We start from the raw sequence: 16,441 nt of genomic DNA on the forward strand, positions 1-16,441 counted from the left end.
CCCTAGCAAGAATACTAGAGTGGGTTGCCATTTCCTCCTTCAGAGGTCTTCCTGACCAACGGATCCAACTCCCATCTCGTGTCTCCTTTCATTGGCAGGCAGATTTTTTACCACTGAGCCACCTGGGAAGCCCTCTTTGCTTATAGGATATTGTTTAATTTTTAAAACAGGTTTTGAGACATCTACATAAATTTTGATGGGAAGTGTCTTCTGAATTTGCCAATATCAGTTGGAGATTTTTCCCATAAAATCTGTGGTGGTGGTACTGGGTATATACCTGGAGAAAATCACAATTGAAAAAGACACATGTACGCCAATGTTCATTACAGAACTATTTACTATAGCTAGGACATGGTAACAACTTAAATGTTTAACAACAGATGAATGGAAAAAAAGTTTTTGTATGTATATACAATAGAATATTACTCAGCCATAAAAGGAATGCATTTGAATTATTTCTAGTGAGGTGGATGGACTTAGAGCCTGTTATACAGAATGTAGTAACTCAGAAAGAAAAAAACAAATATTGTATATTAACACATATATATGGAATGTGGAAAAATGTTACTGATGAACGTATTTTCAGGGCAGGAATATAGATGCAGACATAGAGTACAGACTTTTGGACATAGCAAGGGAAGAAGAGTGTGGACAAATTGATAGACTAGCACTGAAACATATATGTTACCATATGTAAAATAGATAGCTAATGGTTAGTTACTATATAAGATAGAAAGTGCAACCTGTTACTCTGTGACAACCTACAGGGGTGATACTGGGTGGGGAGTGGAAGGGAGATTCAAGAAGGAAGGAACAAATGTATACTTATGGCTGATTCACAGTGGTGTACAGCAGAAACCAACACAACATTATAAAGTAATTATTCTCCAATTAAAACTAAAAAATTAAATACCTGAAAGGCAAAAGGAAAGGATGATAGTTGATTCAATAGGGACAAATAATCAGTATTTCCAGAATCAGCTCTAATACTGTCAGAAATAGAGCAAATAAGAGATACCAAAGGGTCTATTTCTTTAGATTGGTTGCTTTGATGACTGTTGTCAAATTCTAGAGTTATTTGTACTTTCTGGGAAGGATTCAACATGTTAATTATCTGAGAACTCTTTGCATAATAAATGGGTAATGGCAGAAAAACTAAAGAGATGCAGATGTGTATATCTTAAAGGGTAGAAAACAAAATGGTATAGATTCAGAGACAAAAATTTTTGTGGGTCAATATTGATCTCCATTAAAAGCAAGAGAGTTCCAGAAAAACATCTCTTTTTGCTTTATTGACTATGCCAAAGCCTTTGACTGTGTGGATCGCAATAAACTGTGGAAAATTCTGAAAGAGATGGGAATACCAAACCACCTGACCTGCCTCTTGAGAAACCAATATGCAGGTCAGGAAGCAACAGTTAGAACTGGACATGGAACAACAGACTGGTTCCAAATAGGAAAAGGAGTACGTCAAGGCTGTATATTGTCACCCTGCTTATTTAACTTCTATGCAGATTACATCCTGAGAAACGCTGGGCTGGAAGAAGCACAAGCTGGAATCAAGATTGCTGGGAGAAATATCAATAACCTCAGATATGCAGATGACACCACCCTTATGGCAGAAAGTGAAGAGGAACTAAAAAGCCTCTTGATGAAAGTGAAAGAGGAGGGTGAAAAAGTTGGCTTAAAACTCAACATTCAGAAAATGAAGATCATGGCATCTGGTCCCATCACTTCATGGGAAATAGATGGGGAAACAGTGGAAACAGTGTCAGACTTTATTTTGGGGGCTCCAAAATCACTGCAGATGGTAACTGCAGTCATGAAATTAAAAGATGCTTACTCTTTGGAAGAAAAGTTATGACCAAGCTAGATAGCATATTGAAAAACAGAGACATTGCTTTGCCAACAAAGGTCCGTCTAGTTAAGGCTATGGTTTTTCCAGTGGTCATGTATGGATGTGAGAGTTGGACTGTGAAGAAAGCTGAGTGCCGAAGGATTGATGCTTTTGAACTGTAGTGTTGGAGAAGACTCTTGAGAGTCCCTTGGACTGCAAGGAGATCCAACCAGCCCATTCTGAAGGAGAATAGCCCTGGGATTTCTTTGAAGGGAATGATGTTGAAGCTGAAACTCCAGTACTTTGGCCATCTCATGTGAAGGGTTGATTCATTGGGAAAGACCCTGATGCTGGGATGGATTGGGGGCAGGAGGAGAAGGGGACAACAGAGGATGAGATGGCTGAATGGCATCACTGACTCGATGGACCCGAGTCTGAGTGAACTCCGGGAGTTGGTGATGGACAGGGAGACCTGGCGTGCTGCGATTCATGGGATCACAAAGAGTCGTACACAACTGAGAGACTGAACTGAACTGATTGATCTCCATTAACTGAATGTTTTAATACCCTAAGGCTGGGCTTTATAGTAGTGGCTTGAGAATCAATGATGTAGATCCTGTATTAGTTATAACTGGAAGAAATCCAACTCCAATTTGGAGAAAAGTTTCTTCAAGCCAAGTAGAAGAGAATTGGGAAGATCTCCTCTAGTGCTTTGGATCCCTATCACTGAGAATTGAAAGACAGTATTTGAAAGACCAAAGACCATTTAGAGTTCTGAAGGCACCTAACATGCTTTGTTGTTGTTGTTCAGTTGCTCAGTTGCGTCTGACTCTGTGAGCCCATGGATTGCAACATGCCAGACTTCCTGTCCTTAACCATCTTCAGGATCTTGTTCAAACTCATGTCCATTGAGCTGGTGATGCAATCCAACCATCTCATCCTGTGTTATGCGCTTCTCCTCCTGCCTTCAATCTTTCCCACAATCAGGGTTTTTTTTTTTTTTTTTTCCTAATGAGTCAGCTCTTCACATCAGGTGGTGAAAGGGTTGGAGTTTCAGCTTCAGCATCAGTCCTTCTAATGAATATTCAGGGTTGATATCCTTAAGGATTGACTGGTTTGATCTTGCAGTCCAAGGGACTATCAAGACTCGTCTCCAATCCCACAGTTTAAAAACATCAGTTCTTTGGCACTCAGCTTTCTTTATGGTCCAACTCTCACATCCATACATGAGTACTGGAAAAAAAAATAGCTTTGACTATATGAAACTTTTTGGCAAATTAATGTCTCCACTTTTTAGTACAATGTCTAGGTTTGTGACAGTTTTCCTTCCAAGGAGCGAGCATCTTTAAATTTCATGGCTGCAGTCACCATCTGCAGTGATTTTGAAGCCCAAGAAAAGAGTCTCTCACTGTTTCCATTGTTTCCCTATCTATTTGCCATGAAGTGATGAGACCTAAGGCTATGATCTTAGTTTTTTGAATGTTGAGTTTTAAGCCAGCATTTGCATTCTCCTCTTTCACATTCATTAAGAGGTTCTTTAGTTCCTCTTCATTTTCTGCCATAAGGGTGGCTCAATTCAGTTCAGTTCAGTTGCTGAGTCGTGTCCGACTCTTTGTGACCCCATGAACCACAGCACGCCAGGCCCCCTGTCCATCACCAGCTCCCGGAGTTCACCCAAACTCATGTCCATTGAGTCGGTGATGCCATCCAACCATCTCATCCTCTGTCATCTCCTTCTCCTCCTGCCCTCAATCCCTCTCAGCATCAAGGTCTTTTCAAATGGGTCAGATTTTCACATCAGGTGGCCAAAGTATTGGAGTTTCAGCTTTAACATCAGTCCTTCCAATGAACACCCAGGACTGATCTCCTTTAGGATGGACTGGTTGGATCTCCTTGCAGTCCATGGGACTCTCAAGAGTCTTCTCCAACACCACAGTTCAAAAGCATCAACTCTTCTACACTCAGCTTTTTTATAGTCCAACTCTCACATCCATACCTGACTACTGGAAAAACCATACCCTTGACTAGATGGATCTCTGTTGACAAAGTAATGTCTCTTCTTTTTAATATGGCGCCTAGGTTGGTCATAACTTTCCTTCCAAGGAGTAAGCCTCTTGTAATTTCATGGCTGCAGTCACCATTTGCAGTGCCCCCCAAAATAAAGTCAGCCACTGTTTCCCCATCTATTTCCCATGAAGTGATGGGGCTGGATGTCATGATCTTAGTTTTGTGTATGTTGAGCTTTAAGTCAACTTTTTCACTCTCCTCTTTCACTTTTATCAAGAGGCTTTTTAGTGTGTCTTCACTTTTTTCCATAAGGGTGGTGTCATCTTCATATCTGAGGTTATTGATATTTCTCCTGGCATATTTGACTCCGGGTTGTGCTTAATTTTAAAGTGCTTAAATTTTAATAACCTGTTTTTTTTTCCCTAATATCTTAGCTATTTGCAATAACAGGAAGCTACATGGCTTTTGATTTCATTTAGGAGGCTTTATTTACTGAAGTTGAAGATTAAGATTTCAGTGGTCTTTCATTTAAGGGAGCCCATGTAGAGTTTTAGAGAATTAATTTTCCAGACTAACTGTATCTGGAGTAGACATTTTTCCCAGGGGAAAAATCCTGGTTCAGTCCATTAATAAACATAGAGTTAAAAACTACTTGAGTGGAACCAAAATCTAAAGAAAGACCAACATTTTCTTTAAAAACAACTTATCAGTCAATTGTAGTACCTGAGGTCATGAACAGACTCATCAGATTTTTGTGTGCATGTCTGAATTTTATTCCAATCAACAGATTTTTAGGAAAACCCAAAGAATTGCATATGAAGTCCCCTAGCAATTGCCTGAGCCTGAACATTTAATAAGGTAGTGGACTCTTCTCCTGGTTGTAATTCTAGAGACCTCTCAGGATTTTCTCAATCAGCAGTTTTCATCGAATTTCTTGGTCTGGCCTTCCCTAACAAGCATGCAGACTAACTGGTATTAAGTCAGAGAAACCAGGTTGATAAGTTTGAATGACTATATTAAATCCCTCAGCAAATATGTGTGACTCTTCTGCTACTTTTTGGGGAAATATTTGAGTATGGCTTACAGTTTACCTTTGTTCACAGAATATAGGAAATTAAGGGGTTTAGCCTTAACATCCTGAGAAGGCTTGATTTTAAAGGAACATGTTCTAGCAAGTTCAGAATAAATTGTGTGGAGAGAATTTCAGAGAAAAAGGGAAATTTGGCTAGATAATTAATATGAAGAAATTGAGGCTACAGAGCAGGTGTAGACAGTATACAAGAAAGGAGGAAAATGGTGCTGAATTTGGTATTTGGCAATGAGGCACCAAGGGAGAGAAGCAAGATGGCTCAGGAGGCAGAACCTGAGACAAGAATCCATGAAAGTAGATCCCAAGGGTTATTTTTATCTTTCTTTAATTATTTAGTTTGGCTCAGTTAATCTTAAAATCTTATCATAAGAGAAGTAATTTTAGAATCTTGATAGCATTTGGAAGCTTTAAAATATCAACTGAAATAGAAAATTTCTGGAAATTTTTGAACAATTATAATCCAATTCAGTTTAAGTTTGGAGATTTCAAAAATTCCATAATGGCCATTGATAGTCTAAATTTCCTTTGATCAGATTGAACCATTTAGTTTGCTTTCAAAATAAATGAGCAAAGAGCAAGGACTGTGATTTTTAGATAAAAAATCAGCCAGATCGTCTGTTAGTAGAGCACCATCAAAATGCTTAAATAATGAGATCCCATTCCTCAGATGTTCTTTTACTCTGAGTTAAAGAACAATTCTCAAACAGCTCAATTCAGCTTGCTAGTATCAAATCTAATACCAGAGAGTTTAAGAGAACAGCTTGATTCAGAGTGCCAGGACAAAGACTTAATCCAGTTTCCAGAGAACAGCTTCTTCCAAAGGAACAGACTGAAGGCTGAAAAGCCAGCATAGTTTCAGTGAAGCAGCCCTTGTTCTTGAAGGAATGGGCTAAAGGCATTTTCACCTAGGTTGTATTGAAGCAATCTGATCTCATAATCAGACTGAAGTACAAATTAACAATTGCAAATAGAACAAAGCTTTAACTAGAAAGATGAAATCTTAAAATAGATGCTGAATAAAACTTGGAGATCTTCAAATTCAAAGAAAGCATGAACTCAAATCTAGGAGAAAGACATACCTTTAAATATCAGTGTCAATGATAACAACTGTGAGCAAAAAGTGACTCAATTGTGGATTCTGTACCTGTTTACTCACCAGCCCTGGAGCCTTTGGGTGTCTTATCTGGTCCTGTGTGGGTCATCTAAATATCAACCTAAAACAAATAGAGTGCTAGACATTTCTTCAGCAAAGATGGGTTTATTAGGGATTAGTAGAGAATTGCAGTTCTGGAATCTGCAACTGTGGTGAGCCATGTGCAAATTCGTTCTAATGGCTAGGGAAGGAGACCACTTTTATAGAGGGGAAAAAGAAATTGGAGGGTTTTAGTAAACAAAGAGTCCATTACTTTTCACTGGCTGAGTCTTTGCTAGGGCAGAAGAACCTTTCTTCTTCTTATTGGGCTCTGCTATTATCATAGCACTTTCCCATCTGATCTCCCAACTGTATTTAATTGAAGTTTCTGTTTATTAATTTTTCACACCTTGCTATCAATGATGGCTGCTTTATGTCTCACAAGGTCTTCTTCCCTATTCTCAGGGTTGAAAGTGAAAGTGAAGTCGCTCAGTCGTGTCTGACTCTTTGCGACCCCATGGACTATAGCCCACCAGGATCCTCTGTCCATAGGATTCTCCAGGCATGAATACTGGAGTGGGTTGCCATTTCCTTCTCCAGGGGATCTTCCCGACCCAGGGATCGAACCCAGGTCTTCCTCATTGCAAGCAGACGCTTTAACCTCTGAGCCACCATTCTCAAGGCTAAGGACATGTAAACAGTTTTCCTGGAGTTGCATGGCTCATTAATTAAGGAGATTTTGTCAGTTTTTACACAGCATAAATGCTGGAGAAGACTCAGAATTAATCTGAAGACTGGTGAATTTCTGAAGTTGAATTACAGCTCTGCCTAAGCCAAAAGCAGAAAATGATATCAGTGCTAACCACAAGTTAATACTCAAGAATGTTTCTAGATCAATAGACCAATACTTGATCCCTCTCTTCAGACTGACTCTTACATATAGTGACAGACTGATCCTTAACTTTGTGTTCCTCCTTACCTCTATCCACAGTAATAGACTGAAACTTGCCACCATAACCTGTTTCCTAAATATATACCAGTGGAAACAGGAGGTCCAGTAAGGATTTGTTTGCATTAGTGTTATTGAGTCCCATGTCAGGGAAGCTAAAACTCAAGGATTACTTTTGACATTTTTTTCATTAATTGGTTTAAAGTTGGGAGAGAACAGCTCAGAATATAAAAGTATTTAGATGACATTCATGAGAAAAAAAATAAATCACCTACTCCAAAAAGTGGTTATGAAGAATTTCAGTGTGAAAAGCTCTGTGCTAGGTGCTATAAAAATGTAAAAGGTGAATAACACAGTTTTTTTTTATTTTGAATCTGAAACACCTTTATTCATGAACGATAGAGTCACAATAGTTTGTCTTGAGAAGAACATGGTAGTAAAGATAATAGAGTGAGGCTGATGAAAATAAGGATGTTAATGACTATGCTATTGGGGTAGAAACTAAAGTTTGTGTGAAGCTGACACCATGTTACATTTTATAGGAAAATTTTACTTCTTACATAAAAATTAATAAATATTTGCATTCGTTTTCTATAACTTCTATAGGAAATCTCCACAAATTTAGCAACTAAAAACAATACATTTTTGTTATCTCACAGTTCTGTAGTTGATAAATCTGGACATGACATGGCTCAACTATCTCAGAGCTCCATGTTTCACAAGGCATGGACTCAATGAACCAATGTAACAATAAGACAGCATTCCTTTCTAGAAGCTCTGGAAAAGAACCTGCTTCCAAGCTGATTCATATTGTTGGTACTAGTCGTTCCTTGTGCTTTATAAGACTGGAGTCTCTCTTGACTTCCTGACTGTCAGCTGGAGTCTGTTTTCAGTTTCTAGAGGATAACTACATTCTTTAGTTCACGCTCCCCTTCTTCCATTTTTAAAGCAAATAATGATGAGTCAAGTCTTTTTCATGCTAAGGTATCTCTGTCCTTCCCTGTTGTCTAATCTCTCCTGCCTTCCTCTACCGCATCTCTCTGAATGACTTTAATGTCTTCCTCTTCATCTCTGAAGGGCTCCTCTGATGTGTCCACTTGGATAATCCAAGTACACTTCCCTATTTAAGAGCAGAAACATGGTAGCCTTAATCACAAACGCCTTAGCAGCAGTACCTAGATTAGTGTCTGATTGCATTACCAGGGAGCAAAAATCTTGGGGCAATATCTTTAGAGTTTGTCAACTTCAATGTTCAACAGAGCTCCTGAATGAAGAAATGCTGATTTATTTCTTCAAGTGAGGGCCATAAATAATAGATTTTCTCAGAGCTAGAAGCTTGTAGAAAGTGGGGTAAATGATGGGAATTGCTGATCATTTACAAACATAAAGGCTGAAGTGATTTTGCTGTTTAAATATCAGTTTCCTTTGAAGCCACCAATCACAGATGTCAACTATGTGGTTAAAAAATCAATATATTTCTAGAGTGATATTCAGTTAGAAGGGTCATAAATTGTGCATATGGTTTACGAGAAATGGATGGGGAGCTCAGTGTATTGACTATTCTGTCTTTGAAATGTTGCCATTTCATCAATTAAGATGATTTCCTAGGCAGAAGAAGTCAGATTTATGACTGTGATCAGAGGAGTTGATATAAGCCTTTACCAAGCTTTGGCTTTGGGTCAGAAATTGGTGAGTTACTTTCACACTCATAATGTCTTTTGGCTTTCTGTTTGGACAGAACAAGTGGTTCTGTGCCTGCCTGTACTTTGCTGCTGGACAGGCCAAAAGAGGTGAAAATTTACTGAAACCTGGAAAGTCCATACAACCAAGCCTGACCATGAGGCTGCTACTTTTAGAACACTAGACATCCATCGAATATATATTGTAAATGGAAGAAACAAAGATGGCCATTGTTTTGGCCACTGTGAAAAACATTTCTTGATTTCTCAGATTTACATTGCTTCTTATTTGGATAGTACACCACAGGTCTTCTTTAGGGTGGAAAGAATGCATGCTAACTTCTCTGATAAAATTTTACCTAGGAAACATGCTCCATGGTGTTAAATTAGGGAAAATTGGATGCAGGATTTTCCCCTTTAGAGTATCACAAAAATTAGAACATTTTATTTTTAAATATAATTATTGTTTTAAAAAGTGTTTTGTTTCTGTGGTTTGTGTTTATTATGAAACAGGGCAATGTCTCTAGTCACCTTAATCATGGAGACAGAACTGGAACACTCCTCAGGGAAGTTAGAAATTGCCTCAGAAGAAGGAAAGCATTGCTGAATGCTATGTATACATACACACGCAGCTACAGTCACCAAGACAGTAGGAAGTTGGCACAAAAAACAAAAACAAATATGGACCAATGGAACAAGATAGAAATCCCAGAGAGAAACCTACGCATCTATGGGCACCTTATCTTTGACAATGAAGGCAAGAGTATACAATGGAGAAAGGATAATCTCTTCAATAAGTGATGCTGGGAAAATTGGACAGCTATATGCTAAAGAATGAAATTAGAACACTTCCTAACACCGTACACAAAAATAAACTCAAAATAAATTTATTCTAATCCCAAAGAAAGGCAACGCCAAAGAATGCTCAAACTACCGCACAATTGCACTCATCTCACATGCTAGTAAAGTAATGCTCAAAATTCTCCAAGCCAGGCTTCAGCAATACATGAACCGTGAACTTCCAGAGGTTCAAGCTGGTTTTAGAAAAGGCAGAGGAACCAGAGATCAAATTTCCAACATGTGCTGGATCATGGAAAAAGCAAGAGTTCCAGAAAAACATCTATTTCTGCTTTATTGACTATGCCAAAGCCTTTGACTGTGTGGATCACAATAAACTGTAGAAAATTCTGAAAGAGATCAGAATACCAGACCACCTAACCTGCCTCTTGAGAAACCTGTATGCAGGTCAGGAAGCAACAATTAGAACTGGACATGGAACAACAGACTGGTTCCAAATAGGAAAAGGAGTACGTCAAAGCTGTATATTGTCACCCTGCTTATTTAACTTATATGCAGAGTACATCATGAGAAACAGTGGGCTGGAAGAAGCACAAGCTGGAATCAAGACTGCTGGGAGAAATATGAATAACCTCAGATATGCAGATGACACCACTCTTATGGCAGAAAGTGAAGAGGAACTAAAAAGCCTCTTGAAGAAAGTGAAAGTGGAGAGTGAGAGAGTTGGCTTAAAGTTCAACATTCAGAAAATGAAGATCATGGCATCTGGTCCCATCACTTCATGGGAAATAGATGGGGAAACAATGGAAACAGTGTCAGACTATTTTTTTGTGCTCCAAAATCACTGCAGATGGTGATTGCAGCCATGAAATTAAAAGATGCTTACTCCTTGGAAGAAAAGTTATGATCAACCTAGATAGCATATTGAAAAGCAGAGGCATTACTTTGCCAACAAAGGTCCATCTAGTCAAGGCTATGGTTTTTCCAGTAGTCATGTATGGATGTGAGATTTGGACTGTGAAGAAGGCTGAGTGCCGAAGGATTGATGCTTTTGAACTGTGGTGTTGGAGAAGACTTCTGAGAGTCCTTTGGACTGCAAGGAGATCCAAGGAGATCAGTCCTGGGTATTCTTTGGAAGGACTGATACAATGGCTGAAACTCCAGTACTTTGGTCACCTCATGAAAGTTGACTCATTGGAGAAGACTCTGATGCTGGGAGAGATTGGGGGCAGGAGAAGGGGACAACAGAGTATAAGATGGCTGGAAGGCATCACTGACTTGATGCCATGAGTTTGGGTGAACTCTGGGAGTTGGTAATGGACAGGGAGGCCTGGCCTGCTGCGATTCATGGGGTCGCAAAGAGTCAGACACGACTGAGCTACTGAACTGAACTGAAAGACTATAAAGCTTAAAGGAAAACATATGAAGTATATTCTGACAAAAATCACAGCCAGATCCTCTCTGACTCACTTCCTAGAGTAATGGATATGAAACTGAAAATAAATAACTGGGACCTAATTTAATTTACTCTTTTGCACAGCAAAGCAAACAATAAACAAGATGAAATGACAACTCTCAGAATGGGAGAAAATAGTTGCAAACTAAGAAACTGACAAAAGATTAATCTTGAAAATATATAAGCAGCTCATATAGCTCAGTGTTAGAAAAATGAACAGTGCAATTAAAAATGGGCAGAAGACCTAAGCAGTAATTTCTTCAAATAAGACATGTAGAAGGCAAATGAACACATAAAAAGATGCTCAATATAACTTAATATTAGAGTAATGCAATCAAAACCGCACAGCAATCTGAAAGGACATCATGAAAAAACTATAAACAATAAGTGCTGAAGTGGATGTGGAGAAAACAACTGTCCTGCCCTGGAAGGGAATGTAAATTGATATAGCCCCTATGGAAAATAGAATGGAGATTCTTTAACAAAGTAGGAACAAATTTACCACATGACCCAGCAATCCCACTATCGGGCATATAACCTAACAACACCATAATTCAAAAAGACACATGACATCTGAATGTCTTCTTTGGGGAAATGTCTGTTTAGGTCTTTTGCCCACTTTTTGATTGGGTTGTTTATCTTCCTGGTATTGAGCTGCATGTGTTGTTTGTATATTTAGATTAATTCTTTGTCAGCTGTTTCATTTGCTATCACTTTTTCCCATTCTGAGGGCTGTCTTTTCAAGTTACTTATAGTTTCCTTTGTTGTGTAAAAGCTTGTAAGTTTAATTAAGTCCCAGTTGTTTATTTTTGTTTTTATTTCCATTACTCTGGGAAGTGGGTCATAGAGGATCTTGCTGTGATTTATGTTGGAGTGTTCTGCTTATGCTGTATAGCTTCTGATATTACATTTAGGTCTTTAATTCATTTTGAGTTTATTGTTTTGTATGGTGTTAGAGAATATTCTAGTTTCATTCTTTTACACATATTTGACCAGTTTTTCCAGCACCACTTTTTAAAGAGACTATCTTTTCTCCATTGTATGTTTTTGCTTCTTTTGTCAAAGATAAGATGTCAATAGGTGCATATATTCATCTCTGGGCTTTCTATTTTGTTCCATTGATCTATACTTCTGTCTTTGTGCCAGAACCATACTGTCTTGATGAACATAACTGTGTAGTACAGTACGAAGTCAGGAATGTTGATTCCTGCAGTTCCGTTTTTCTTTCTCAAGATTGCTTTGGCTATTTGAGGTCTTTTGTGTTTCCACACAGACCGTGAAATTATTTCTAGTTCTAGTTCTGTGAAAAATATCATTGGTAATTTGATAGGAATTGGGTTGAATTTGTAGATTGCTTTGGGCTTCCCTGGTGGCTCAGAGGTTAAAGCGTCTGCCTCCAATGCGGGAAACCCAGGTTCGATCCCTGGGTTGGGAAAATCCCCTGGAGAAGGAAATGGCAACCCACTCCAGTATTCTTGCTTGGAGAATCCCATGGACAGAGGAGCTTGGTAGGCTACAGTCCACAGGGTCACAAAGAGTTGGACACGACTGAGTGACCTCAGTTCACTTTCACTTGGATAGTATACTCATTTTCACTATATTGATTCTTCCAATCCAAGAACATGGTATATTTCTCTATTTGTGTCATTTTGATTTCTTTCATCAATTATTTATAATTTTGTATATAAAGGTCTTTTGTCTCTTTAGGTAATTTATTCCTAAGTATTTTATTCTTTTTGTTGCAGTGTTATTGTTTCCTTAATTTCTCTTTCTGATTTTTTATTGTTAGTGTATAGGAATGCAAGAGATTTCTGTGTATTAATTTTATATCTTGCAACTTCACTATATTCATTGATTAGCTCTAGTAATTTTCTGGTTGTTTCTTTAGGGTTTTCTGTGTAGAGGACCATTGTCATCTACCATCAATGAGAGTTTTACTTCTTTTCCAGTGTGGATTCCTTTTATTTCTTTTTCTCCTCCTCTGATTGCTATGGCTAGAACGTCCAAAACTGTGTTGAACAGACATTTCTCCAAAGAATACCTACAGATGGCTAATAAAGACATGAAAAGATGCTCAATATCACTCATTATTAAATAAGTGTTCACTAGAGCACTACTTACAGTAGCCAGAATATGGAAGCAACCTAGATATTCATTTACAGATGAATAGATAAAGAAGTTGTACTACACATATACAATGAATATTACTCATCCATAAAAAGGAACAATTTTGAGTCAGTTGTAGTGAGGTGGATAAACCTAGAGACTGTTATACAGAGGGAAGTAAATCAGAGAAAAACAAATGTCATATATTAATGTATATAGGTGTCATTTAGAAAAATAATACTGTTGAACTTATTTATTGGGAAGAAATGGAGATGCAGGTATAAAGATGGACTTGTGGACACAGAGGGACAAAGAGATGCTGGGACGAACTGAGAGAATAGCACTGACATATATATATATACACTACAATGTGTGAAATAAATAACTAGTGGGAAGCTGCTACATAACATAGGGAGCCCTTCCTGTCATTCTGAGATGACCTAAAGTAGCGGGATAGGAGGGTGAAGGGAAGCTTTGTAGGAGGAGATATATACCTATATAATGATGACTAGTTCACATTGTTGTAAGACAGAAACCAATACAACATTTAAAGCAATTAAAAAAAAAACAAACTATGATGAGAACAATGAGGTATCAATCTGTCAGAATGTATACTAGCAAAAATTCATGAATGTTTAATGTTGGCAAGAATGCAGAGAAAAGGGAAGTCTAGTAAACTGTGAGTACCAATGTAAATTGGTGCAGCCTCTGTGGAAAACAGTATGGAGTATTCTCAAAAAACTAAAAATATAAGTGCTATGTGATTTAGTAATTTCACTCCTAGTTATATATTCATAGAAATTAAAAGCCATAAATTAAAAAAGATACCTGTATCATAATGCTCAATGCAACATCATTTACAATACCCAAGATATATATGTGTTGCGAGCAAAATGACACAAAGACAAAACACACGAGACACACAAGAGACAGACAATACACCACTCCGGCCAGAGGAAAAGAACTGCACAAAACTAATTGCGGTTTATTTTTATAAAGCCCCCTAGGCAGAATTCCAGACTGCATGAATAAGCCTTTTCAATACAGCGCAGGTGCATACATGTTATCGTACAGCAAGGGGAGTGAAATCCCTGTCTACTGCAGAGTCTGTCCAGAGCCCTTTTTTTTCTCCTTATCACAAGAAGGAAATGTTCCCTCATTTGCAAGGGACCATTAAACTCAAGGCTGTGTCCAGACTCCTTGGCAGAACGCCTCGTTTGCAAGCACGTTCAGCCCGAGCAAAGAGTCCCATTTGCAGGCACATCTCCGCTACCCTATTGTGGCTGCATTAACCCTTCATCTCCCCCTTTTTTTATTTGCTTTTATAAATTGTAGCATGGTCGGATCTTTTTTGCTTTGCACTTAAGTTGTTTTCCTTTTTGCCATCGCCGGAAGACTAGAAAAGCAACACAACATGAAAGTAATATAAACACAGTCTTCCCAAAGGTAGTCCCAATTAGTGAGGATACATGCCCTAATGGATTTAAGTTATTCATTCCCTCTTGAAGACTTTTCAGCAAATCAGACCCCGTAATGTCAGGTAAAGTTCTGCTAAAAGTAGACAAGATTTGTCGTTCCAGGTCCATAATCTCCGTAGTGAGATTTTGATGCCCAGTCAAGGATAGTTTTACTTTATCCCATCCTTTACTCATGTTAAATGGTACAGGTATTATACAAAACTGAGAAGAATTCCAATCACATTTCAACACACTTCGTGTAGATAAAACAGCCAATTGATCTCCAAGCCAGGAAACGGTGTGTTGAAGATTGAGCACGTCGGTAGCAAGTTGGGCATCCAAATCTCGCTGTTGTTCCCGTAGCAAACGAGAGTCTTTATGCCATTCCCGAACAAAATCAGCTGTTTGAATTCCCTGGTGTAATGCGAGGCCTGCCACTGCCGCTGTTGCAGTTACTGACTCAACTGCTAGAATCGAAGCAATGACAACACCAAGCATACGTCGAGATCGATGTAGCAAAGTCTGTACAGCGGTTACTAGATGAGAAACAGCAAAAGAATCTGACCACGGCCAAGTCAGATTTATAGGTAACCATACTTCTGTCTGAGCCTTAACAATTACTAATGAGAAATTGGAGTTATAGACTCGTCTTTCAAATTTTTCCCACCAAGACTGATTTACACATTGAGTTAGATTACAATAATCACATGACATAGACCCCACAGTATCATTCCAGGTCCAATTCCCATATTACAATGAAAAAGGATATTTTACACATGCCATTGCAGAATAAGATTTATTAACATGTAAATTAACATGGAATGAACCCAAAGAGTCACCACTATCCAAAGTATAGTTTCCTGACCAGATAGTGAGATTACCAGAAACTGCCCAGAGTTTCCAAATATCTCCTTGAATGTGCGGATATCCTTGCAATTGTAACTGAGGAGGGACAAGTGCAAATTGCTGCCATTTAACTGTTTCATTACCATTGCCCATCAAAGTGCTATTTGCACGATGCCACCTAAGAGATTTATTTGACCATTTTTTAAAGAATTGCCCATGATCTGGACTCCAATCTACAATGATGGCCCCAGAATAATTCATGACTTTAAAGGGTCAATGACCTCAGCAACGTTCCCACTCCAAAGATTCTAGAGAAGGAACAAAAAAGTTAACAGGACATAGCGACATGTGTTTTCCATTATGAATGTCTATCGGTTCTGTCGAGGTGTTAAATCCCCTGGTGGAAACAAGCACAGTAAAAGTAGCAAAATGGTAATTATTATACTTTACCCCCCATGTATTATAGGAATGATGAGAATGTTCCTTGGTGGACAGACAAAAGGGGTGTCCTCCTATACACAAAGGAATACCTTCCACTGCAATGGTCAAATTACTAATATTATATTGTTGTTTATGATGAGATAGTTGTTCTATTCCCCCGCAAGCTGGCAGGGGAAAGAAGGCAGTCTCATTAATACATACCTGCACTTCTGGTTCCCCCCAGGAAACTGCTCTTACTAATGGGGGATTAGGTATATATGCCCAATATGTATGATTACTTGCCGATACACTGGTTACCTGACACGTCACCACTGCCATCATGACAAGCAAAAGATTGGTAGGATTCAGAGGTTGCCCCACCTTCATTAACGTCTTCTCTGCTTCCTGGGTTAATCTCTTCATTTTACCCCACATAGGAGTTGTTGCTTTCCTTGTACGGAAAGTAAAGCTTCTCTGCATAGTAAGCTCTTTGAATTTTTGAACAAAGGGATCAGCCATTGTTGATTTTGATCAATCTTGCTGGGGTCCAAAACCTGTAATTATTAACAGAAATGAAAGCATACCCTCGTCCCAAATATATTAATGATGCTGGGATCCAACCTTTCTCTTTATCTTTATACCAAGTAGGCATATTCAAGATCTT

General features: G+C 38.5%; 1 non-coding gene across 1 annotated transcript; it reads left to right on the forward strand.

Moving 5' to 3' along the window:
* Positions 1–12,311: 12,311 nt before the first annotated feature.
* Positions 12,312–12,383, forward strand: TRNAW-CCA (transfer RNA tryptophan (anticodon CCA)). The gene has a single exon. It is a non-coding gene; the product is annotated as a tRNA-Trp (tRNA).
* Positions 12,384–16,441: the final 4,058 nt, after the last annotated feature.

The sequence above is a fragment of the Budorcas taxicolor genome, chromosome 11 (assembly GCF_023091745.1).
Source record: "Budorcas taxicolor isolate Tak-1 chromosome 11, Takin1.1, whole genome shotgun sequence".
Lineage (NCBI taxonomy): Eukaryota > Metazoa > Chordata > Mammalia > Artiodactyla > Bovidae > Budorcas > Budorcas taxicolor.